Below are 27856 nucleotides of genomic sequence, written 5' to 3'. Positions count from 1 at the left end.
TTTTATGTCAACTCTATACAGATCTTTCAAGAATTTTAGAATTAATGCTGAATATTTATGAGAATTAAATTTTGCTATCATGCTATCATTTCTGAGAATCAAATTTTGCTAAAATTGATATCTTCAATATTGATGAAGATTTATCAAAAACAAATATTCTTCATTTTAACCTATGTATAGTCACGCACGACGGTACTTTCGATTTAACAAATTTTAAGAGACCTCTGAAAATTCACCGATTTGGGTCAGTTTTTCGCCAGTGTTGCTCTTTTTGCTCGATGCTAAAAGGATCAAACACAGGTCAGGAAAAAATGCATTTTGGAACAAAAATATTTTAAAGTTTTTAGGAACTTCCAAAACAGAGTTCTTTAGTTAGAAAGGGTTAAAAAAAAGTAAAGTCATATTATACTTGCCAACAATTTGCTGTATTACAAAAGATCAAACCTCAAATAAATTATGAAAATGTCAAAAGTACGATGAAATCACCATTAAATTATTTTCAATAGCAATAAAATAATAAATCCAGCCAATATCTTCCTTCGTTTGCAACCCTCAATCCCGATGGATTATGTATATCGTAAAGATTGAATCAATTCAAACCAGAAACCATGCATCATACGGAAAGCTTAAATCCGGCGGCATTAAAAGACACCCCATGGTGGTCATCCGAGTGGCGAAATTAATCCATCCGTATCCGGCCGGATTGTGTTTTTAGTTTCCCTTACCCACGCTCAAAAGAGGCCCAGGTATTCTCTATCCTGGTGCCTGTTGTACCTACTCAATGACTGACATTTCACGTTCCGTTTCCACGCTAAACGCTAAACAATAATAAAACGATCCAGCAGGGGACGAACGCGTAGCTTAGCAATTTTGTATAAAGCGATTCGAGAGGCAGGCCGACGAAAGACGAAAAATATTTTCATCTCAGTCAAGCGTTTAATTGGAGTGTAATTTAAATAACAATTAAATTTGGTAGAACTAAATCCGTAGCCCAGCCTCCTGTCCTGTCTTTCTGTTGGTGGCGAGGCCAGGAACCGGGAAACGGAGTAGAGGCACTCGTGGTGTATTGCCTTTCTCGGCTTTCGAGAGGCCGCAGTCACTCTAGGGGGGAAATTCGGGGTAAGATGTCCCATTGATTTTTAGGTTCTCAGTTCTTGGTCGTTTATCCACTGTTAACGATCCCAGTGAAGATATAAAAGTTTCTAGAAAGATCATAATGCACCCACGTACCCCATCGAGAGAACCCGAGTATATAGAACAGAACTTGGCTGGATTCAGTTTTGTCGGAAGATAACACAATCAAAATGTCTATCTCGGCAGGATTCCATGCCATGGTGTAGTAGGAAGGATTCCAGTAGCTAACTGCAGCAGTTGCGTTCCACGAGAGAAAAGGATTTTGAATTGTGCATAATTGAAGCATTATAAATTCAGCGAGAGTGCTCGACGACTGTTTATAAGCTCCGCCCGAACGAAGGACAGCGATTGAGTTAATAACATTATTTATAGAGTGCTTACTATGAAGGAAACTGCAGCTGCTGGTATACTGCGTTTTCTCGATGAAAAATTAATTATTACGGTTTTTTTTAACAATTTCAGTACGACAAGAGTTTGTTAAAAAAAAATTAGTTCTAGTTATTAGTTGTTGTAAGGCATTGCCAAAATCTTGCTAATTATGCTATAGTTATTCAAAAGCTGAGAATCATCTCCGGTTCTTAAATGTGGATTTCAATTCTTTAATTATAATTTTCAAAATGAGCATTAAACTATAATGTACATGCAAAATTGTATTGTACAGAAATTACCTTTTTTGTTTAAAACAATTTAAAAAAACGTTAATTTTTTTAACAGTTTCTAAAACCTTATTAGCATGCCATTTCAATAAATTTAAACATAGATAGTTTTTGTGTTTACATTTTTTTCTATTTAAAGTTCAGTTTAAATAATTGCTACCAAGTTTTTGGTCTTGATTTGTATTAAACAGTTTTCATTTTGAAAATATGTTTCGAAAAAGCTGGAGTAAGAAGTAATCTTAAATTTTTTTCAAGTGAAAAAGCATAAAATGTTGAGATGGGAAAGAATTTTGAAAATAATTTTGGCTGATAATCTTCTAAAATGACTCATAAACTTGCATCAAATCACAAATCAGGCTTTTCATTTTTTTAAGCATCGGAAACTGATTTTTCAGTTTGACTTAAAAGTTTCAAATAACTTTTAAATAAAACATTAAAAAATGCTATAATGTTTTCATAACGACAGTCAAAAATTAATTCAATTGAGGAAAAAAGGTTTAACAAAAATGACAAAAAAGATGGAAATGACGAATATGAATTAAAAGGTGATACGGTCAAAATTTTGTCAAGGGAAAACGCGTGTAAATCGGTGAAATCGTTTATTTAAAAAATCAAATTAAATTTCTTTTTCAAGTTTAATTAGTATAAAATTCAGGAAAAATCTTCAGTTAGGCTTCCGCTTTTCCAAATCCGAATTGCCGGGCCTTGCGCTTAACTCCTGCCATCAGATTTTGTACAGCCACCTTGTCCACCTTCTCCGCCGCAGAATGCAAGTTTGCCTTGAACTGCTGCTCGTCCTTAGCAGTTTTTTTGGTCTTTTTTAGGTTCCGCTTGACAACAGCCCAGTATTTCTCAATTGGGCGGAGCTCTGGCGTGTTGGGAGGGTTCTTGTCCTTGGGAACCACCTGCACGTTGTTGGCGGCGCGGCGTACCACTCCATGGCCTTTTTAACGTAATGAAAAGATGCCAAATCCGGCCAAAACAGTACGGAACAACCGTGTTTCTTCAGGAAAGGCAGCAGACGTTTATTCAAACACTGTTTCACGTAAATTTCTTGGTTGACAGTCCCGGAAGCTATGAAAATGTGGCTTTTCAAGCCACAGGTACAGATGGCTTGCCAAACCAGATATTTCTTCGCGAACTTTGACAGTTTCATGTGCTTGAAAATATCTGCTACCTTTCCCCTTCCTTTTGCCGTATAAAACTCCTGTCACGAAAGCTGTTTGTAGTCGGCTTTGACGCAGGTTTCGTCGTCCATTACCACGCAGTCAAACTTCATCAGCATCTTCGTGTGCAGCCTCCGGGATCGCGCTTTGGCCGTCGTATTTTGTTTATCATCGCGATTTGGAGTCACTACCTTCTTGTAAGTCGATAGTCCGGCTCGTTTTTTGGCTCGATGCACGGATGTAGACGATACACCCAGCTTATTTAAAAAAGACATACACCGTCTTAACCGATTTAGGCTTTACAGACTGAATAAATGACGTGGACAACTTAAGATTAACATTTAACACCCAGTACCGAGATGGGAATCGAACCCATGCCATCAGTGGACCCAGCGATTACCGTCTTACCACGTTAACCACTCGACCACCGAGACGTACGTATTTGCGGCATCTCGGAGAGAGAGGTTAGGGTTTCGCTTAAAACTACCGGCAACTCTCTTTGTCGTCTCAGCGGCTTTCGGTTTTCGATCTCCCCCCGATCCAGACTTCCTGGCTGTCGACAAACGTTCCCCAAACACTTTACATTTGTAACGGTTGATTTGGCAACTTTTAGCGATTTTGCCAGCTTTGCGTGCGAGTAGCTCGGATTTTCGCGATGCGCGAAACATTTTGATACGCTGCTCTTCTTCCTTGGACGGCATTTTGACAAAATTTGACAACTGAAGAGTGAATTCCAAAATCAAAATAGGAGCAACATTCTACACGCACACATACCTTCAAAATGAGGGGTGTTCAGGTTTTTTAAATGCAAAATTGAAAGAAATACGTCAAGTTGACATAGACCAAATTTTGACCGTATCACCCTTTAATAAACGTTTATTGAAAAATATAACAAGAATAACAGCACTGACTGCAACGGTGGAACAAAAGTCGCAAAAAATTATTTAAATGACTGCCAAAATAACAATCACAAAACGTAAAAAAAGCAAGAAATTAGGAAAATAAAAACAACAAAAATCACAGAAGTGATGAAGATAACGGAAAAAAAACAAATATAGGCAACATAAGAAGATGATAAAAATAACCGAAATACAGCAATGGCCAAATTATGAAGTGACCAAGTATAAAGAAACATGATAAAAATAACTATCAGGGGCCGTTCACATACCACGTGGACAACTAGGTGGGGGGGGGGGGTATGGAAATGTCCACGCTTGTCCACGGAGAGGGGGGTAGAGGCTTGGGTCATGTCCACGTGAACATACTTACTTCCATAATATTCTCTAAAGGTGAATAAATATGAAGATGTTCAAATCATAAACAGTCATTTCAATAACAAAAAGGCTTAAAGTACTGTTTCCTAACTTTCAAATTTGATTACGAAAAAAAAACAATTTCAAATTTGTTCACGTGGACATCCGGGGAGGGGGGTATGGGTTTATCAAATGTCCACGCTTGTCCACGGATGGGGAGGAGGGGGTCAAATATCTAATTTTTTGTCCACGTGGTTTCTCAACCTCCCCTCACAGCCAAATAAAACAAAAATGCACAAAATAACAAAACATCTAGTAATTGAGTGATAAAACTAATGGAAATGTATGGAAAAATAACAAGAATTATGGATATGAAAAATTTTAAAAAAAAAAGTTATGATAGAAATAACTGAAATGACAAAGATAATTATAGAGTCACGGAAATGACAGAAATTAAAATAAAAAAAAGAAAAATAACAAAAATCACCGAAATGACAAAAATAAAATAAATGACTTCCTGAAAAAATGATAGAAATCTGTAGGGGAGAGTGGGGTATCTTGGGCCACTTTTTTTCTTTGTTTCATAACTTCTTTATTGGAAAAGATAAAATGAAAAAAATAAATGGAAAGTTTTTCTTCATGTTTGAGGTATCATTAGGCATTTTTTGCTATTTTTTAAATACGTGAATTTCTCGAGTTTAGACTGTTTTAAAAAAAGTTTTTTTTGGATTTTGAAAAATTGTGGGGAAACGTGAGCCACCAAATCCAAATTGACTAGATAACTTGCAAAGTTTATTTATTGACCCAAAACTGAAATTTCATAATTCATTTAGTTATTTTAAAGCGATTTCAGGTGAGGAAACTAAAAAGAGAGTTGTGTATGATCGAAAAGATCCTAAAACCTGGCTCGCGAACGTTTCGGAAAAATTCCATATATAGGATTTTTGTTCGTCTCTATCGCAATAGAAAAGATGGACAAAACATTTTTCATAATTCTTCATTTGGCATAAGAAGACTTTACAAATAGTAATAACGTATTTTAAGTTCTGAACGTGTACAAAAACACCAAAATATAGGTGGCCCATGATACCCCACAAAATGTGGCCCACGATTCCCCACAAGCAATGATTTGGAAATTGGTTGCGTTTGTGTGACCTATTTATGTTCCATCAAAAATTCCTTTTCCACGTGAAAGAACATGACAAAACCAAGATCATAAGCGTATGAGCATATTTTTTTTTATACTTTAGGTCTCCCACGGATGCAATTTTGCGAGTGCTTGTTTAATTATGCAAGTACATTTTTCTAGGCTAGTTTCATAAAAGAAGCATATGATACGTACATAAGTCAACAACATATAGAAAAACATGCTTACGCAAAGCGACGATGATGACAGTTGGATTGGGATTTTTATCTCCACACACAGCTGAGATATTTGAAGTGGCCCACGTTTCCCCATGGCCCACATTACCCCACTCTCCCCTATATATAAAAATGAATTTCTGTCTGTCTGTCTGTCTGTCTGTCTGTCTGTCTGTCTGTCTGTCTGTCTGTCTGTCTGTCTGTCTGTCAGTCTGTTCCCTATAGACTCGGAAACTACCGATTTGCGTGAAACTTGGCAGGTGAATGTATTGGAGGCCGAGGAAGGTTCCTAATATGGTTTGAGACCCCTTCCTCTTAAAGGAAGGGGGAGGGGGTCTCTCAAACAAAGGGCAAATGTTTGCATAACACGAGAACTAATCGAGCAAATGGTACCGAACTTGACTTGGGAGGGCATTTGAGTACCAGAAATATTGCTAAGATTATTTGAGACCCCTCTTCCTTACCAGTAGGGAGATAGGAAAGGGGGAGGGAGCCTTTCTTACAATATTTTAGATAAATCAAAAACTAATCAAGCAAATGAAACCAAATTTTGCATGGGATGGTATTAGGGTATTAGAATACTTCCAATGAATATTTGGCACCCATCTCTCCTTCTAAAGGGGAGATTTGAAGAAGGGAGGATGGCTCCCATACAACTTTCCATATCACTGGAGAACTCATCGAACAAATGGAACCAAATTTGGCATGGGAGGATATTTGGGAACGAGAAATGTTCTTATAAGTATTTGAGACCCATTCCTCCTTCAAATAGGGAAATAGGAGAGGGGGAGGTGTCCTCTCTTATAATTTTTTACTTAACTCGAGACAAATAGAGCAAATGGGACCAAATTTGGCATGAGATGGTATTAGGGTTCGATCCCTGAGTATTAGGTATCCCTATCCTCTTCCAGTGGGGGTAGCGAGAGGGGTTTCTGTATATTTCCTTACATAATTTGGAAACTATTAAAGCAATTGGAATACGAGAAATATTTCCAAGATTATTTCCATGATTATTTGAAACCCCTTCTTTCTTCAATTGGAAAGAAAGAAAAGGAGGAGTTAGACTCCCTTACAATTTTTATTGCATATTTCGAGAACAATTTGAGCAAATGGAACCAATTTTGGCATGGAAGGGCATTTGAGAACAAAAAAGGTTTTCATTGATATTTGGTACCACTACCTTCTCCTAATGGAGATATAAGAAAGGGACTCCTTTACAAATTTTTGCAAAACTTGAGAATTTATCAAGCAAATGGAACCGAATTGGGCATTGTAGAGCATATGGAGATTTATGAGGTTATTTGAAACTCCTCCGTTATTCTATTGGGGATATAGGAAGGGAGTAGGGAGGTTTCCATCCCTAACTTCACATGGAAGAGGATTAGAGTACGAGAAATGGTTCTATTATTATTTGGGACACCACTCTTCTTCCATTAAGTTTATAGGAAGGGGAGGGACTCTAATACAATTTTGTTTCCATTACTTAAGAGTTAATCAACAAATGGAACCAAATTGAACTCATTAACCAATGGAACCAATTTTTATATGAAGGGTTTTTTGGGTACGAAAAAACGGGTATGATTATTAGAAACGCCTACCTCCTTGGGATGGATGAAGTGGATTGGAAAGGGAAAGGGGGAGGGGAGGGGTCTCTTGTACAGCTTTTTTGGCATAGATCGAGCATTAATCAATCATCAAGGGACCATCTCTTATAATAAAGGTTGCTTTCGTTCGAAGAATTTGAGCCTACCTCCTTTTTCAGCGTGGAGTAGGAAAAGAGACAAGACTTTTTCATATTTTTTTTGGCAAAAAGAAATTGAACCAAATGTGGCCTGTGACGTTATTTAGATGCAAACAATCTTTTTATGAAACTTCGTGAGCCCTCCCCACTTTGGAAGAGAGAGAGGGTGGACAATCCATACGAATAAAACATACATTTTGGCATAATTAAAGAACTCATGAATCTTACGATAACACAGTAAAAACTTCAGATCTTGAAAGACAATTTTAAAGAACAGCTTTCACTAAGATGAAATCATCTTTGATTTCAAAATTATACCAGCAAAAAAAAATTTACAAAATTCATTTATTTAAAGAAGGTCAGGCAAAACACACCGGCTCAGCTAGTAAAAAATAAAAATAAACATAACGAAAGCTACAAAAACTAAAAACATGAATAAAATCTGAACTGATATAAGTGACTGAAGTAAAAAAATGACAAGACTGTCAGCAATGACTGAATTGGCAGGAATGGCAAAAATTGACAAGAAAATGAAAAATTAAACGACAGTAAAAACAAAAAAACTACAATATTTAGAAAAAAATTAAGAAATGATGAAAAAAAATTATATAAATGAAAAAAAACATAATAAATGGTAGAAAAAAAAACTGCCCAAAACCACAAAAATAACAAAAACTGGAAAAAATTACAAATATGAAAAAAAAAAACAACATGACATAAACAATAGTACCTAATGACAAAAAAATTGAAAATCAAAAAAAAACACAAACACCACAAAACCTATGTAAATGACAAACATGACATACCTAAATTATTAAAATACAAATGGCCGAAAGAAAAATGACTAAATGGTGGCAGTGAAAAAAAAAAGAAAAGCCAATAAAAACAAAAATGATAAATAACCGAAATTGCACAGGTAAGAGAAGAAATAAAACCTAAAGTAAAGAAAATAAAAAAAAAAATGAAAATTTAGAAATTGCAGGAATGACAAACATTGAAAAAATACAAACAAAACAGAAAGACAAAGATTGAAGAAACAAATAACAAATATGATCAAAGACGACAAAAGTAATAAAAATGAATAAAATTACAAAAAAATATATCGATAAGGAAAAAAAATCATAAAGGATTCAACGTGATTCCGATGAGATCAAAGGTGCATATTTCAACAGAGTGTCATATCCGTGCAGTGGCTGCGGTGTATACTTAGGCCGATGACATAGTGAGTGCGATGCGATGCGAATTGGCGGAAAATTTACGGACGCAGCCTATGCGAACTCGAGCGGCGGAACAAATTGACATCTGCTTCGCCGCGTTGAGTATGTCAGGTTTAAGCGATTCACATACATTTTCATCAAATGTGGTTCACCGCATTGAATCGCATTCACCGCATCGCATCGCATCGTATTCACTATGTCATCGGCCTTACTTTGGATTTCAGAATCTAAAATGTATTTGGCTAGTCATACTTGTTTATCAGGATTATTCTTGCAGGCATTATGAAACAGTTTTTATTAGTCAGCCTCAAGATACTGGGAATTACCGGAACAGAACAAAATTAAACGTGATTAAACAATCGCTTTTTCCATAGACCAATGAATGTTTCACTCAAGTTGTACTGTTGTACCCAGAAGATTGAAGCATCTTTTTAAGGCTTCAAGTTAAGGGACCAAAAAACTAACGGAGCAATCCACGAGTTCAGTAATATGACGGCTGTTTTACACTTAACACCAAAATGTCTACCGAATCGATCAAGTTAACCGACTTACTGGAGCAAGCCTTTGAAAGGCCACGCCCCGGAACCGTCAATCTAGAGGTTTTGTACAGGTTTTTACAAGGCTTGATCAATGCACTGAACGTCAGCGACTTGGAAGTAGAAATATGCACCCATGAAGACACTGATGCTGCTGCTGAATCCAGTTCTAAACAGGTAACAGCGGAATCGAAAGAAAAAGCGCCAGCGGAAACGGTAGACCCATCTGAAAAGGAGACAGTTTTATCGCAAACCGTAACCCAACCGGAAGCCGAAGTTCATTCGGGAACAATAGTTCAATCGGAAGAGGATCGAGGTAGTATCAGTTTGCAACCTTTAACATCGAGCGATCTCCCTTATACACCAACGAGCGAATCTCCCATGACCATTTCAAATTCGGAATCAGTTGTTCCCGGGTTTGGATCGGGATCGATCGTCTTGGAGTCAGATGCTACCGATTCCCAAAGGAAAGAATTCGAAAGTTCGCAGCAAGAAGAATTGATTAAACTTTTGAACGCCTATCTCGTACGGCTGCAAGATCTTGAACAGGCCATGTTACTTTTGAAATCCAGAAGCAACGATTATTCGCAAATGTTTGCACAAAACAACAGTAGGTTAGATGATTTGGAAAGAAAACTATGCGAAGAGCAGAAAAAAATTGTAAAACTAACGGCAGATATGCAATGTCTGTCGATAGTAGTTACACAGTATGAGGATAGGTTTGATGATTTCTATCGAAGTTTAGACCTTGCGGAAATACAGATTCGGGAAATTAAGTGCAACATCCGATGCATCGAGAAGGAACGTGGTGAGTTCCTACAAAGCGTTCAAACCGTGACACAACAAATCAACTACGTGTCGCAAATCAAGGCCGACAGAGAGGAAGTTTTTGCCGAGCTATCCTTGCGTGCCTTTGCTACCGATCTCAACAAACTGGTTCCATTCGAATGTTTCAACATCGTGCAGACTGATGTTGCTAAACATATAGCGTTACTCCACGAAAACATCTACAGCCAGGAGATGTTTGTTAAAACGAAAAGTTACGAGTTGGAGAAGAAGATTTTCGGAAAAGCGGACTTAATCGATTTCGAAAGCACCAAGAACCAAGTAACGAAAGCCATTAACCAATTACAACAAATTGAACAACGTCTAGTTGAACCCAAATGTCGATTCCAAAACTCCGCATCAGCAGCAGCAGTAGCGAAACGTTCTCAATCTATACACTGTTTGGCTTGTGGCGATCACGGAGTTCAGCAGTGTATCCCGGAAACGCCCTTCCAGGCGAGGGCTTTCATCCCGGCAGGAATACCCAGGAACATTTTCACCGTTCGCAAAAGACCAGTCGGCGGAAGTCACACCAAGGTAGCTCTGGGAGAAAAGCTAGTCCGAACGGCGCCGGCCGCTGTCCAAACACTACGATTCCCTTGTTCTACAAAATCAGAAGACAATCTGCGATCCGCCTTCATAACTGGAAAAGATGGTAGTGTCTACGTTGCAGATTCAGAAGGTTGAGTCCTTAGGAAATTTGTGAAAGTTTTGTATTCATATTTTCTACAGACATGTTTTATGTGCTGAAGATAAATAAAACCGTGAATCATAAATGTTTCGTTTTATTGATGTCTATTATTCGAAAAACGAAAAAACAATTACTGAGTAGTTGATATCGAAACTAATTGTCCTGAGAAAAGTCAAGTTACCATATGCAGCAGTTCAAGGAACCGCTTAACACTGAAACATGATATATCGAACGAGATCAAATTCATAAATAACAGACAGCGAGCAAGTAATCACATGCATATAAACACCCGTCGTTGTTTGTCATCATCAATCCAGTTTCCGGTTATAATCTTGCTTGCCACCAATCGACCGCACAAGCAAATAGGGCGCGAAAATAAAGAAAATCCCTCTTTATTGCTTCCACTTCTGTTCCCTTTTTTCACCCTCCTTTTTCATGCTTGCGCTTTCTGATTTCCTTCTATTGTTGAGGTCTCCCCTTCCTGGAACAAACCAACGATTATTGTGTAGGACGATAGAATATAACAGAACCTCCCTCTCTACCCTAAAAATTGGTAATTTTTGTCATTTTTGTCATTATCATCAGTTTCGTCGTTTTTGTCATTTTTGTAATTTTTGTCATTTTTGAATTTCTTGTAATTTTTGTAATTTTCGTAAATTTTGTAGTCTTTGTCATTTTTGTAATTTTTGTAATTAAAGAAATTTTTGCCATTTTTGTCACTCTTGACACTTTTATCACTTTTGTCATTTTTGTCATTTTTTTTGTCATTTTTGTCATTTTTGTCATTTTTATCTTTTTGTCATTTTGATCTTTTTTGTCATTTTTGTCGTTTTTGTCATTTTTGTCATTTCCGTCATTTTTGTCATTTTTGTCACTTTTGTCATTTTTGTCACATTTATCATTTTTGTCATTTTTGTCATTTTTGTCATTTTTGTCATTTTTGTCATTTTTGTCATTTTTGTCATTTTTGTCATTTTTGTCATTTTTGACATTTTTGTCATTTTTGTCATTTTTGTCATTTTAGTCATTTTTGTCATTTTTGTCATTTTTGTCATTTTTGTCAATTTTATCATTTTTGTCATTTTTGTCATTTTTGTCATTTTTGTCATTTTTGTCATTTTTGTCATTTTTGTCATTTTTGACATTTTTGTCATTTTTGTCATTTTTGTCATTTTTGTAATTTTTGTCATTTTTATCATTATTGTCATTTTTGTCATTAATGTCATTATTGTAATTTTTATCATTTTTGTCATTTTTGTTGTTTTTGTAATTTTTGTAATTTTTGTAATTTTTTTCATTTTTGTCATTTTTGTAATTTTTTATAAATTTTGTCATTTTTGTAATTTTTAATTTATTAATTTATTGTCAACTTTGTCATTTTTCTGATTTTTGTCATTTTTGTAATTTTCGAAATTTTTGCAATTTTTGCAAAATTTGTCATTTTTGTGATTATTTCCATTTTTGTCATTTTTGTCATTTTTGTCATTTTTTGTCATTTTTGTCATTTTTGTCATTTTTGTCATTTTTGTCATTTTTGTCATTTTTGTCATTTTTGTCATTTTTGTCATTTTTGTCATTTTTGTCATTTTTGTCATTTTTGTCATTTTTGTCATTTTTGTCATTTTTGTCATTTTTGTCATTTTTGTCATTTTTGTCATTTTTGTCATTTTTGTCATTTTTGTCATTTTTGTCATTTTTGTCATTTTTGTCATTTTTGTCATTTTTGTCATTTTTGTCATTTTTGTCATTTTTGTCATTTTTGTCATTTTTGTCATTTTTGTCATTTTTGTCATTTTTGTCATTTTTGTCATTTTTGTCATTTTTGTCATTTTTGTCATTTTTGTCATTTTTGTCATTTTTGTCATTTTTGTCATTTTTGTCATTTTTGTCATTTTTGTCATTTTTGTCATTTTTGTCATTTTTGTCATTTTTGTCATTTTTGTCATTTTTGTCATTTTTGTCATTTTTGTCATTTTTGTCATTTTTGTCATTTTTGTCATTTTTGTCATTTTTGTCATTTTTGTCATTTTTGTCATTTTTGTCATTTTTGTCATTTTTGTCATTTTTGTCATTTTTGTCATTTTTGTCATTTTTGTCATTTTAGTCATTTTTGTCATTTTAGTCATTTTTGTCATTTTTGTCATTTTTGTCATTTTTGTCATTTTTGTCATTTTTGTCATTTTTGTCATTTTTGTCATTTTTGTCATTTTTGTCATTTTTGTCATTTTTGTCATTTTTGTCAGTTGTGTCATTTTTGTCATTTTTGTCATTTTTGTCATTTTTGTCATTTTTGTCATTTTTGTCATTTTTGTCATTTTTGTCATTTTTGTCATTTTTGTCATTTTTGTCATTTTTGTCATTTTTGTCATTTTTGTCATTTTTGTCATTTTTGTCATTTTTGTCATTTTTGTCATTTTTGTCATTTTTGTCATTTTTGTCAATTTTATCATTTTTGTCATTTTTGTCATTTTTGTCATTTTTGTCATTTTTGTCATTTTTGTCATTTTTGTCATTTTTGTCATTTTTGTCATTTTTGTCATTTTTGTCATTTTTGTCATTTTTGTCATTTTTGTCATTTTTGTCATTTTTGTCATTTTTGTCATTTTTGTCATTTTTGTCATTTTTGTCATTTTTGTCATTTTTGTCATTTTTGTCATTTTTATCATTTTTGTCATTTTTGTCATTTTTGTCATTTTTGTCATTTTTGTCATTTTTGTCATTTTTGTCATTTTTGTCATTTTTGTCATTTTTGTCATTTTTGTCATTTTTGTCATTTTTGTCATTTTTGTCATTTTTGTCATTTTTGTCATTTTTGTCATTTTTGTCATTTTTGTCATTTTTGTCATTTTTGTCATTTTTGTCATTTTTGTCATTTTTGTCATTTTTGTCATTTTTGTCATTTTTGTCATTTTTGTCATTTTTGTCATTTTTGTCATTTTTGTCATTTTTGTCATTTTTGTCATTTTTGTAATTTTTGTAATTTTTGTAATTTTTGTAATTTTTGTAATTTTGTAATTTTTGTAATTTTTGTAATTTTTGTAATTTTTGTAATTTTTGTAATTTTATCATTTTTTGTCAATTTTGACATTTTTGTCATTTTTGTCATTTTTGTCATTTTTGTCATTTTTGTCATTTTTGTTATTTTTGTCATTTTTGTCATTTTTGTCATTTTTGTCATTTTTGTCATTTTTGTCAATTTTGTCATTTTTGTCATTTTTGTCATTTTGGTCATTTTTGTCATTTTTGTCATTTTTGTCATTTTTGTCATTTTTGTCATTTTTGTCATTTTTGTCATTTTTGTCATTTTTGTCATTTTTGTCATTTTTGTCATTTTTGTCATTTTTGTCATTTTTGTCATTTTTGTCATTTTTGTCATTTTTGTCATTTTTGTCATTTTTGTCATTTTTGTCATTTTTGTCATTTTTGTCATTTTTGTCATTTTTGTCATTTTTGTCATTTTTGTCATTTTTGTCATTTTTGTCATTTTTGTCATTTTTGTCATTTTTGTTATTTTTGTCATTTTTGTCATTTTTGTCATTTTTGTCATTTTTGTCATTTTTGTCATTTTTGTCATTTTTGTCATTTTTGTCATTTTTGTTATTTTTGTCAATTTTGTCATTTTTGTCATTTTTGTCATATTTGTCATTTTTGTCATTTTGTCATTTTTGTCATTTTTGTCATTTTTGTCATTTTTGTCATTTTTGTCATTTTTGTCATTTTTGTCATTTTTGTCATTTTTGTCATTTTTGTCATTTTTGTCATTTTTGTCATTTTTGTCATTTTTGTCATTTTTGTCATTTTTGTCATTTTTGTCATTTTTGTCATTTTTGTCATTTTTGTCATTTTTGTCATTTTTGTCATTTTTGTCATTTTTGTCATTTTTGTCATTTTTGTCATTTTTGTCATTTTTGTCATTTTTGTCATTTTTGTCATTTTTGTCATTTTTGTCATTTTTATCATTTTTGAATTTTTATCATTTTTGCATTTTTGTTATTTTTGTCATTTTTGTAATTAAAGAAATTTTTGTCATTTTTGTCATTTTTGTTATTTTTGTCATTTTTGTCATTTTTGTCATTTTTGTCATTTTTGTCATTTTTGTCATTTTTGTCATTTTTGTCATTTTTGTCATTTTTGTCATTTTTGTCATTTTTGTCATTTTTGTCATTTTTGTCATTTTTGTCATTTTTGTCATTTTTGTCATTTTTGTCATTTTTGTCATTTTTGTCATTTTTGTCATTTTTGTCATTTTTGTCATTTTTGTCATTTTTGTCATTTTTGTCATTTTTGTCATTTTTGTCATTTTTGTCATTTTTGTCATTTTTGTCATTTTTGTCATTTTTGTCATTTTTGTCATTTTTGTCATTTTTGTCATTTTTGTCATTTTTGTCATTTTTGTCATTTTTGTCATTTTTGTCATTTTTGTCATTTTTGTCATTTTTGTCATTTTTGTCATTTTTGTCATTTTTGTTATTTTTGTCATTTTTGTCATTTTTGTCATTTTTGTCATTTTTGTCATTTTTGTCATTTTTGTCATTTTTGTCATTTTTGTCATTTTTGTCATTTTTGTCATTTTAGTCATTTTTGTCATTTTTGTTATTTTTGTCAATTTTGTCATTTTTGTCATTTTTGTCATATTTGTCATTTTTGTCATTTTGTCATTTTTGTCATTTTTGTCATTTTTGTCATTTTTGTCATTTTTGTCATTTTTGTCATTTTTGTCATTTTTGTCATTTTTGTCATTTTTGTCATTTTTGTCATTTTTGTCATTTTTGTCATTTTTGTCATTTTTGTCATTTTTGTCATTTTTGTCATTTTTGTCATTTTTGTCATTTTTGTCATTTTTATCATTTTTGAATTTTTGTCATTTTTATCATTTTTGCATTTTTGTTATTTTTGTCATTTTTGTAATTAAAGAAATTTTTGTCATTTTTGTCATTTTTGTCATTTTTGTTATTTTTGTCATTTTTGTCATTTTTGTCATTTTTGTCATTTTTGTCATTTTTGTCATTTTTGTCATTTTTGTCATTTTTGTCATTTTTGTCATTTTTGTCATTTTTGTCATTTTTGTCATTTTTGTCATTTTTGTCATTTTTGTCATTTTTGTCATTTTTGTCATTTTTGTCATTTTTGTCATTTTTGTCATTTTTGTCATTTTTGTCATTTTTGTCATTTTTGTCATTTTTGTCATTTTTGTCATTTTTGTCATTTTTGTCATTTTTGTCATTTTTGTCATTTTTGTCATTTTTGTCATTTTTGTCATTTTTGTCATTTTTGTCATTTTTGTCATTTTTGTCATTTTTGTCATTTTTGTCATTTTTGTCATTTTTGTCATTTTTGTCATTTTTGTCATTTTTGTCATTTTTGTCATTTTTGTCATTTTTGTCATTTTTGTCATTTTTGTCATTTTTGTCGTTTTTGTCATTTTTATCATTTTTGCATTTTTGTTATTTTTGTCATTTTTGTCATTTTTGTAATTAAAGAAATTTTTGTCATTTTTGTCATTTTTGTCGTTTTTGTCATTTTTGTCATTTTTGTCATTTTTGTCATTTTTGTCGTTTTTGTCATTTTTGTCATTTTTGTCATTTTTGTCATTTTTGTCATTTTTGTCTTTTTTGTCATTTTTGTCATTTTTGTCATTTTTGAAATTTTTGTCATTTTTGTCATTTTTGTCATTTTTTGTCATTTTTGTCATTTTTGTCATTTTTGTCATTTTTGTCATTTTTGTCATTTTTGTCAATTTTGCCATTACTGTCATTTTTGTAATTTTGTCAGTTGTGTCATTTTTGTCATTTTTCTCATTTTTGCTTTTTTTTTATTTTTGTCATTTTTGTAATTAAAGAAATTTTTGTCATTTTTGTCGTTTTTGTCATTTTTGTCATTATTGTCATTTTTTGTCACTTTTGTCATTTTTGTCATTTTTGTCATTTTTGTCATTTTTGTCATTTTTGTCATTTTTGTCATTTTTGTCATTTTTGTCATTTTTGTCATTTTTGTTATTTTTGTCATTTTTGCCATTTTTGTCATTTTTGTCATTTTTGTCATTTTTGTCATTTTTGTCGCTTTTGTCATTTTTGATTTTGTCATTTGGTCATTTTTGTCATTTTTGTGATTTTTGTCATTTTTGTGATTTTTGTCATTTTTGTGATTTTTGTCATTTTTGTGATTTTTGTCATTTTTGTCATTTTTGTGATTTTTGTCATTTTTGTCATTTTTGTCATTTTGTCAGTTGTGTTCTCAAAACAAGAATTAAACGACGCGGATTCCGGTAATTTGAACGATTTATTTCAATCGTTAAATTATCCCTGTAATTATTTTAATTCAGCATTTAGGGATTTGATTTGACAATAAATTGTGTAATTTGACAATATAGTGTGTGTGTTGTATCATTTGTCTACTCACGTTTAATGCCCTTTTTGTTAATATTGTGTTCAGTCCGAAATTCGAGTGTCGTACGGTACGGCTAGCACTGATTTTAACCTATGGCAAACGCAATTGTTTACAACTGTTTGGATTTTGAATTGTTGTATTATTTAGGATTTACCTGTTCTCCGGTCGGGTTCGGCACTAACTATGATCGGCACTGACTATGTTCAGCGGAATACTTAGGTTTACGCCAAGACTACCTGTGATATTAGACCTACATAAGTAACATACAATTCAGTCTTTCACACTTCAGTTTACCTCTACGAAACTAAAACGCACTTAATGCTTCTTCAAGCTAGCGATTCTTCCTGTGTTAGTCGTTTGGAACGTAACTGTAACAGTAACTGAACATTAGTATAATTTCGTATCGAAAATGTAGTATATTTTTACTCCTCAACTGTTCGCACTAAACTTAATGTTTTTCTTCTTTCTCAATGAAATCTCCTTCTGACAACTTCTAGTTGTGGCTCAGTAACTCAGACTATATGTCCACTAAACCTAATGAGCTAACTTTAATATCGATTATGGTATGTTTTACCGTTTTGAAGTTTTTCGGCTACCAGTGACGGCGTACTTTGGTGGGGTCCACTTGATGACGGAGGTGCGTCCGTAGATGACGTGACAAGTTGTGTCATTTTTGTCATTATTCTCATTTTGCATTTTTGTTATTTTTGTCATTTTTGTAATAAAAGAAATTTTTGTCATTTTTGTCATTTCTGTCATTTTTGTCATTTTTGTCATTATTGTCGCTTTTGTCATTTTTGATTTTGTCATTTTTGTCATTTTTGACTTTTTTGTGATTTTTGTCATTTTTGTGATTTTTGTCATTTTTGTCATTTTTGTCATTTTTGTCATTTTTGTCATTTTTGTCATTTTTGTCATTTTTGACACTTTTGTCATTTTCGTCATTTTTGTCATTTTTGTCATTTTTGTCATTTTTGTCATTTTTGTCGCTTTTGTCCTTTTTGAAATTTTTGTCATTTTTTGTAATTTTTTTCATTTTTGTCATTTTTGTCATTTTTGTTATCTTTGTTTTTGTCATTTTGTCATTTTTGTCATTTTTTTAATTTTGGTCCATTTTGTCATTTTTGTCATTCTTGTCATTCTTGTCATTTTTGTCATTTTTGTCATTTTTGTCATTTTTGTCATTTTTGTCATTTTTGTCATTATTGTCATTTTTGTCATTTTTGTCATTTTTGTCATTTTTGTCATTTTTGTCATTTTTGTCATTTTTGTCATTTTTGTCATTTTTGTCATTTTTGTCATTTTTGTCATTTTTGTCATTTTTGTCATTTTTGTCATTTTTGTCATTTTTGTCATTTTTGTCATTTTTGTCATTTTTGTCATTTTTGTCATTTTTGTCATTTTTGTCATTTTTGTCATTTTTGTCATTTTTGTCATTTTTGTCATTTTTGTCATTTTTGTCATTTTTGTCATTTTTGTCATTTTTGTCATTTTTGTCATTTTTGTCATTTTTGTCATTTTTGTCATTTTTGTCGCTTTTGTCCTTTTTGAAATTTTTGTCATTTTTTGTAATTTTTTTCATTTTTGTCATTTTTGTCATTTTTGTTATTTTTGTTTTTGTCATTTTTGTCATTTTTTTAATTTTGGTCCATTTTGTCATTTTTGTCATTTTTGTCATTCTTGTCATTTTTGTCATTTTTGTCATTTTTGTCATTTTTGTCATTTTTGTCATTTTTGTCATTTTTGTCATTTTTGTCAATTTTATCATTTTTGTCATTTTTGTCATTTTTGTCATTTTTGTCATTTTTGTCATTTTTGTCATTTTTGTCATTTTTGTCATTTTTGTCATTTTTGTCATTTTTGTCATTTTTGTCATTTTTGTCATTTTTGTCATTTTTGTCATTTTTGTCATTTTTGTCATTTTTGTCATTTTTGTCATTTTTGTCATTTTTGTCATTTTTGTCATTTTTGTCATTTTTGTCATTTTTGTCATTTTTATCATTTTTGTCATTTTTGTCATTTTTGTCATTTTTGTCATTTTTGTCATTTTTGTCATTTTTGTCATTTTTGTCATTTTTGTCATTTTTGTCATTTTTGTCATTTTTGTCATTTTTGTCATTTTTGTCATTTTTGTCATTTTTGTCATTTTTGTCATTTTTGTCATTTTTGTCATTTTTGTCATTTTTGTCATTTTTGTCATTTTTGTCATTTTTGTCATTTTTGTCATTTTTGTCATTTTTGTCATTTTTGTCATTTTTGTAATTTTTGTAATTTTTGTAATTTTTGTAATTTTTGTAATTTTGTAATTTTTGTAATTTTTGTAATTTTTGTAATTTTTGTAATTTTTGTAATTTTTGTAATTTTATCATTTTTTGTCAATTTTGACATTTTTGTCATTTTTGTCATTTTTGTCATTTTTGTCATTTTTGTCAATTTTGTCATTTTTGTCATTTTTGTCATTTTTGTCATTTTTGTCATTTTTGTCATTTTTGTCATTTTTGTCATTTTTGTCATTTTTGTCATTTTTGTCATTTTTGTCATTTTTATCATTTTTGTCATTTTTGTCATTTTTGTCATTTTTGTCATTTTTGTCATTTTTGTCATTTTTGTCATTTTTGTCATTTTTGTCATTTTTGTCATTTTTGTCATTTTTGTCATTTTTGTTATCTTTGTTTTTGTCATTTTGTCATTTTTGTCATTTTTTTAATTTTGGTCCATTTTGTCATTTTTGTCATTCTTGTCATTCTTGTCATTTTTGTCATTTTTGTCATTTTTGTCATTTTTGTCATTTTTGTCATTTTTGTCATTTTTGTCATTTTTGTCATTTTTGTCATTTTTGTCATTTTTGTCATTTTTGTCATTTTTGTCGCTTTTGTCCTTTTTGAAATTTTTGTCATTTTTTGTAATTTTTTTCATTTTTGTCATTTTTGTCATTTTTGTTATTTTTGTTTTTGTCATTTTTGTCATTTTTTTAATTTTGGTCCATTTTGTCATTTTTGTCATTTTTGTCATTCTTGTCATTTTTGTCATTTTTGTCAGTTTTGTCATTTTTGTCATTTTTGTCATTTTTGTCATTTTTGTCATTTTTGTCATTTTTGTCATTTTTGTCATTTTTGTCATTTTTGTCATTTTTGTCATTTTTGTCATTTTTGTCATTTTTGTCATTTTTGTCATTTTTGTCAATTTTATCATTTTTGTCATTTTTGTCATTTTTGTCATTTTTGTCATTTTTGTCATTTTTGTCATTTTTGTCATTTTTGTCATTTTTGTCATTTTTGTCATTTTTGTCATTTTTGTCATTTTTGTCATTTTTGTCATTTTTGTCATTTTTGTCATTTTTGTCATTTTTGTCATTTTTGTCATTTTTGTCATTTTTGTCATTTTTGTCATTTTTGTCATTTTTGTCATTTTTATCATTTTTGTCATTTTTGTCATTTTTGTCATTTTTGTCATTTTTGTCATTTTTGTCATTTTTGTCATTTTTGTCATTTTTGTCATTTTTGTCATTTTTGTCATTTTTGTCATTTTTGTCATTTTTGTCATTTTTGTCATTTTTGTCATTTTTGTCATTTTTGTTATCTTTGTTTTTGTCATTTTGTCATTTTTGTCATTTTTTTAATTTTGGTCCATTTTGTCATTTTTGTCATTCTTGTCATTCTTGTCATTTTTGTCATTTTTGTCATTTTTGTCATTTTTGTCATTTTTGTCATTATTGTCATTTTTGTCATTTTTGTCATTTTTGTCATTTTTGTCATTTTTGTCATTTTTGTCATTTTTGTCATTTTTGTCATTTTTGTCATTTTTGTCATTTTTGTCATTTTTGTCATTTTTGTCATTTTTGTCATTTTTGTCATTTTTGTCATTTTTGTCATTTTTGTCATTTTTGTCATTTTTGTCATTTTTGTCATTTTTGTCATTTTTGTCATTTTTGTCATTTTTGTCATTTTTGTCATTTTTGTCATTTTTGTCATTTTTGTCATTTTTGTCATTTTTGTCATTTTTGTCATTTTTGTCATTTTTGTCATTTTTGTCATTTTTGTCAATTTTATCATTTTTGTCATTTTTGTCATTTTTGTCATTTTTGTCATTTTTGTCATTTTTGTCATTTTTGTCATTTTTGTCATTTTTGTCATTTTTGTCATTTTTGTCATTTTTGTCATTTTTGTCATTTTTGTCATTTTTGTCATTTTTGTCATTTTTGTCATTTTTGTCATTTTTGTCATTTTTGTCATTTTTGTCATTTTTGTCATTTTTGTCATTTTTGTCATTTTTGTCATTTTTGTCATTTTTGTCATTTTTGTCATTTTTGTCATTTTTGTCATTTTTGTCATTTTTGTCATTTTTGTCATTTTTGTCATTTTTGTCATTTTTGTCATTTTTGTCATTTTTGTCATTTTTGTCATTTTTGTCATTTTTGTCATTTTTGTCATTTTTGTCATTTTTGTCATTTTTGTCATTTTTGTCATTTTTGTCATTTTTGTCATTTTTGTCATTTTTGTCATTTTTGTCATTTTTGTCATTTTTGTCATTTTTGTCATTTTTGTCATTTTTGTCATTTTTGTCAGTTGTGTCATTTTTGTCATTTTTGTCATTTTTGTCATTTTTGTCATTTTTGTCAGTTGTGTCATTTTTGTCATTTTTGTCATTTTTGTCATTTTTGTCATTTTTGTCATTTTTGTCATTTTTGTCATTTTTGTCATTTTTGTCATTTTTGTCAATTTTATCATTTTTGTCATTTTTGTCATTTTTGTCATTTTTGTCATTTTTGTCAATTTTATCATTTTTGTCATTTTTGTCATTTTTGTCATTTTTGTCATTTTTGTCATTTTTGTCATTTTTGTCATTTTTGTCATTTTTGTCATTTTTGTCATTTTTGTCATTTTTGTCATTTTTGTCATTTTTGTCATTTTTATCATTTTTGTCATTTTTGTCATTTTTGTCATTTTTGTCATTTTTGTCATTTTTGTCATTTTTGTCATTTTTGTCATTTTTGTCATTTTTGTCATTTTTGTCATTTTTGTCATTTTTGTCATTTTTGTCATTTTTGTCATTTTTGTCATTTTTGTCATTTTTGTCATTTTTGTCATTTTTGTCATTTTTGTCATTTTTGTCATTTTTGTCATTTTTGTCATTTTTGTCATTTTTGTCATTTTTGTCATTTTTGTCATTTTTGTCATTTTTGTCATTTTTGTCATTTTTGTCATTTTTGTCATTTTTGTCATTTTTGTAATTTTTGTAATTTTTGTAATTTTTGTAATTTTTGTAATTTTGTAATTTTTGTAATTTTTGTAATTTTTGTAATTTTTGTAATTTTTGTAATTTTATCATTTTTTGTCAATTTTGACATTTTTGTCATTTTTGTCATTTTTGTCATTTTTGTCATTTTTGTTATTTTTGTCATTTTTGTCATTTTTGTCATTTTTGTCATTTTTGTCAATTTTGTCATTTTTGTCATTTTTGTCATTTTGGTCATTTTTGTCATTTTTGTCATTTTTGTCATTTTTGTCATTTTTGTCATTTTTGTCATTTTTGTCATTTTTGTCATTTTTGTCATTTTTGTCATTTTTGTCATTTTTGTCATTTTTGTCATTTTTGTCATTTTTGTCATTTTTGTCATTTTTGTCATTTTTGTCATTTTTGTCATTTTTGTCATTTTTGTCATTTTTGTCATTTTTGTCATTTTTGTCATTTTTGTCATTTTTGTCATTTTTGTCATTTTTGTCATTTTTGTCATTTTTGTCATTTTTGTCATTTTTGTTATTTTTGTCATTTTTGTCATTTTTGTCATTTTTGTCATTTTTGTCATTTTTGTCATTTTTGTCATTTTTGTCATTTTTGTCATTTTTGTTATTTTTGTCATTTTTGTCATTTTTGTCATTTTTGTCATTTTTGTCATTTTTGTCATTTTTGTCATTTTTGTCATTTTTGTCATTTTTGTCATTTTTGTCATTTTTGTCATTTTTGTCATTTTTGTCATTTTTGTCATTTTTGTCATTTTTGTCATTTTTGTCATTTTTGTCATTTTTGTCATTTTTGTCATTTTTGTCATTTTTGTCATTTTTGTCATTTTTGTCATTTTTGTCATTTTTGTCATTTTTGTCATTTTTGTCATTTTTGTCATTTTTGTCATTTTTGTCATTTTTATCATTTTTGAATTTTTATCATTTTTGCATTTTTGTTATTTTTGTCATTTTTGTAATTAAAGAAATTTTTGTCATTTTTGTCATTTTTGTTATTTTTGTCATTTTTGTCATTTTTGTCATTTTTGTCATTTTTGTCATTTTTGTCATTTTTGTCATTTTTGTCATTTTTGTCATTTTTGTCATTTTTGTCATTTTTGTCATTTTTGTCATTTTTGTCATTTTTGTCATTTTTGTCATTTTTGTCATTTTTGTCATTTTTGTCATTTTTGTCATTTTTGTCATTTTTGTCATTTTTGTCATTTTTGTCATTTTTGTCATTTTTGTCATTTTTGTCATTTTTGTCATTTTTGTCATTTTTGTCATTTTTGTCATTTTTGTCATTTTTGTCATTTTTGTCATTTTTGTCATTTTTGTCATTTTTGTCATTTTTGTCATTTTTGTCATTTTTGTCATTTTTGTCATTTTTGTCATTTTTGTCATTTTTGTTATTTTTATCATTTTTGTCATTTTTGTCATTTTTGTCATTTTTGTCATTTTTGTCATTTTTGTCATTTTTGTCATTTTTGTCATTTTAGTCATTTTTGTCATTTTTGTTATTTTTGTCAATTTTGTCATTTTTGTCATTTTTGTCATATTTGTCATTTTTGTCATTTTGTCATTTTTGTCATTTTTGTCATTTTTGTCATTTTTGTCATTTTTGTCATTTTTGTCATTTTTGTCATTTTTGTCATTTTTGTCATTTTTGTCATTTTTGTCATTTTTGTCATTTTTGTCATTTTTGTCATTTTTGTCATTTTTGTCATTTTTGTCATTTTTGTCATTTTTGTCATTTTTGTCATTTTTGTCATTTTTATCATTTTTGAATTTTTGTCATTTTTATCATTTTTGCATTTTTGTTATTTTTGTCATTTTTGTAATTAAAGAAATTTTTGTCATTTTTGTCATTTTTGTCATTTTTGTTATTTTTGTCATTTTTGTCATTTTTGTCATTTTTGTCATTTTTGTCATTTTTGTCATTTTTGTCATTTTTGTCATTTTTGTCATTTTTGTCATTTTTGTCATTTTTGTCATTTTTGTCATTTTTGTCATTTTTGTCATTTTTGTCATTTTTGTCATTTTTGTCATTTTTGTCATTTTTGTCATTTTTGTCATTTTTGTCATTTTTGTCATTTTTGTCATTTTTGTCATTTTTGTCATTTTTGTCATTTTTGTCATTTTTGTCATTTTTGTCATTTTTGTCATTTTTGTCATTTTTGTCATTTTTGTCATTTTTGTCATTTTTGTCATTTTTGTCATTTTTGTCATTTTTGTCATTTTTGTCATTTTTGTCATTTTTGTCATTTTTGTCATTTTTGTCATTTTTGTCATTTTTGTCATTTTTGTCGTTTTTGTCATTTTTATCATTTTTGCATTTTTGTTATTTTTGTCATTTTTGTCATTTTTGTAATTAAAGAAATTTTTGTCATTTTTGTCATTTTTGTCGTTTTTGTCATTTTTGTCATTTTTGTCATTTTTGTCGTTTTTGTCATTTTTGTCATTTTTGTCATTTTTGTCATTTTTGTCATTTTTGTCATTTTTGTCTTTTTTGTCATTTTTGTCATTTTTGTCATTTTTGAAATTTTTGTCATTTTTGTCATTTTTGTCATTTTTTGTCATTTTTGTCATTTTTGTCATTTTTGTCATTTTTGTCATTTTTGTCATTTTTGTCAATTTTGCCATTACTGTCATTTTTGTAATTTTGTCAGTTGTGTCATTTTTGTCATTTTTCTCATTTTTGCTTTTTTTTTATTTTTGTCATTTTTGTAATTAAAGAAATTTTTGTCATTTTTGTCGTTTTTGTCATTTTTGTCATTATTGTCATTTTTTGTCACTTTTGTCATTTTTGTCATTTTTGTCATTTTTGTCATTTTTGTCATTTTTGTCATTTTTGTCATTTTTGTCATTTTTGTCATTTTTGTCATTTTTGTCATTTTTGTTATTTTTGTCATTTTTGCCATTTTTGTCATTTTTGTCATTTTTGTCATTTTTGTCATTTTTGTCGCTTTTGTCATTTTTGATTTTGTCATTTGGTCATTTTTGTCATTTTTGTGATTTTTGTCATTTTTGTGATTTTTGTCATTTTTGTGATTTTTGTCATTTTTGTGATTTTTGTCATTTTTGTCATTTTTGTGATTTTTGTCATTTTTGTCATTTTTGTCATTTTGTCAGTTGTGTTCTCAAAACAAGAATTAAACGACGCGGATTCCGGTAATTTGAACGATTTATTTCAATCGTTAAATTATCCCTGTAATTATTTTAATTCAGCATTTAGGGATTTGATTTGACAATAAATTGTGTAATTTGACAATATAGTGTGTGTGTTGTATCATTTGTCTACTCACGTTTAATGCCCTTTTTGTTAATATTGTGTTCAGTCCGAAATTCGAGTGTCGTACGGTACGGCTAGCACTGATTTTAACCTATGGCAAACGCAATTGTTTACAACTGTTTGGATTTTGAATTGTTGTATTATTTAGGATTTACCTGTTCTCCGGTCGGGTTCGGCACTAACTATGATCGGCACTGACTATGTTCAGCGGAATACTTAGGTTTACGCCAAGACTACCTGTGATATTAGACCTACATAAGTAACATACAATTCAGTCTTTCACACTTCAGTTTACCTCTACGAAACTAAAACGCACTTAATGCTTCTTCAAGCTAGCGATTCTTCCTGTGTTAGTCGTTTGGAACGTAACTGTAACAGTAACTGAACATTAGTATAATTTCGTATCGAAAATGTAGTATATTTTTACTCCTCAACTGTTCGCACTAAACTTAATGTTTTTCTTCTTTCTCAATGAAATCTCCTTCTGACAACTTCTAGTTGTGGCTCAGTAACTCAGACTATATGTCCACTAAACCTAATGAGCTAACTTTAATATCGATTATGGTATGTTTTACCGTTTTGAAGTTTTTCGGCTACCAGTGACGGCGTACTTTGGTGGGGTCCACTTGATGACGGAGGTGCGTCCGTAGATGACGTGACAAGTTGTGTCATTTTTGTCATTATTCTCATTTTGCATTTTTGTTATTTTTGTCATTTTTGTAATAAAAGAAATTTTTGTCATTTTTGTCATTTCTGTCATTTTTGTCATTTTTGTCATTATTGTCGCTTTTGTCATTTTTGATTTTGTCATTTTTGTCATTTTTGACTTTTTTGTGATTTTTGTCATTTTTGTGATTTTTGTCATTTTTGTCATTTTTGTCATTTTTGTCATTTTTGTCATTTTTGTCATTTTTGACACTTTTGTCATTTTCGTCATTTTTGTCATTTTTGTCATTTTTGTCATTTTTGTCATTTTTGTCGCTTTTGTCCTTTTTGAAATTTTTGTCATTTTTTGTAATTTTTTTCATTTTTGTCATTTTTGTCATTTTTGTTATCTTTGTTTTTGTCATTTTGTCATTTTTGTCATTTTTTTAATTTTGGTCCATTTTGTCATTTTTGTCATTCTTGTCATTCTTGTCATTTTTGTCATTTTTGTCATTTTTGTCATTTTTGTCATTTTTGTCATTATTGTCATTTTTGTCATTTTTGTCATTTTTGTCATTTTTGTCATTTTTGTCATTTTTGTCATTTTTGTCATTTTTGTCATTTTTGTCATTTTTGTCATTTTTGTCATTTTTGTCATTTTTGTCATTTTTGTCATTTTTGTCATTTTTGTCATTTTTGTCATTTTTGTCATTTTTGTCATTTTTGTCATTTTTGTCATTTTTGTCATTTTTGTCATTTTTGTCATTTTTGTCATTTTTGTCATTTTTGTCATTTTTGTCATTTTTGTCATTTTTGTCATTTTTGTCATTTTTGTCATTTTTGTAATTTTTGTCATTTTTGTCATTTTTGTCGCTTTTGTCCTTTTTGAAATTTTTGTCATTTTTTGTAATTTTTTTCATTTTTGTCATTTTTGTCATTTTTGTTATTTTTGTTTTTGTCATTTTTGTCATTTTTTTAATTTTGGTCCATTTTGTCATTTTTGTCATTTTTGTCATTCTTGTCATTTTTGTCATTTTTGTCAGTTTTGTCATTTTTGTCATTTTTGTCATTTTTGTCCTTTTTTTGTCAGATTGCTTTTCATTTTTGTCATTTTTGTTGTTTTTGTCATTTTTATAATTTTTTGTCATTTTTGTAATTTTTGTAATTTTTGTAATTTTTGTAATTTTTGTAATTTTTGTCAATTTTGACATTTTTGTCATTTTTGTCATTTTTGTCATTTAAGCTGTTTTACAATTTTTTTGTGAAAATTGGTGATGGTAGTTTTTATTAAAGCTTTAGTTTATTTAGAACGCTTTACTTGCAGGTAAAGTAAGATAAATAGATCGGTAATATTTTCCGCCATTGCAAAAAAAGTGACTCGACGTTTTCATCACTCATTGTAATTATCCAACTCGGCAAGTCTCGTGGATCAATGTTTTTCTTGTACCTTAGGTTTAATTTTTTTTATAAATCGGTTGAGTAACATGAGAGTCAGCGATTTTAAGGATCGACAAATTAATGCGAAAATGAAAATATCATAAATTCATTAGAGGTCTCCAGATAAACCGCCAAACTTCCAATAGTCTTCAAAGGTTTCAATCGGGTTCCAATTGAGTTGTTTTTGACATTTCTTACGCACACTTGCTGAGCGTGTACAGATGAGACGGGACAATTAACCTCAAAAACTCTCGGTACAAAAACGGGCAGCCGGTCGACGCACATGGTCGTTTTT

Source organism: Uranotaenia lowii, chromosome 2, assembly GCF_029784155.1.
Source record: "Uranotaenia lowii strain MFRU-FL chromosome 2, ASM2978415v1, whole genome shotgun sequence".
NCBI classification, from domain to species: domain Eukaryota; kingdom Metazoa; phylum Arthropoda; class Insecta; order Diptera; family Culicidae; genus Uranotaenia; species Uranotaenia lowii.
The sequence above is the reverse complement of the archived record's forward strand: the minus strand, read 5'-3'. Positions refer to the sequence as shown.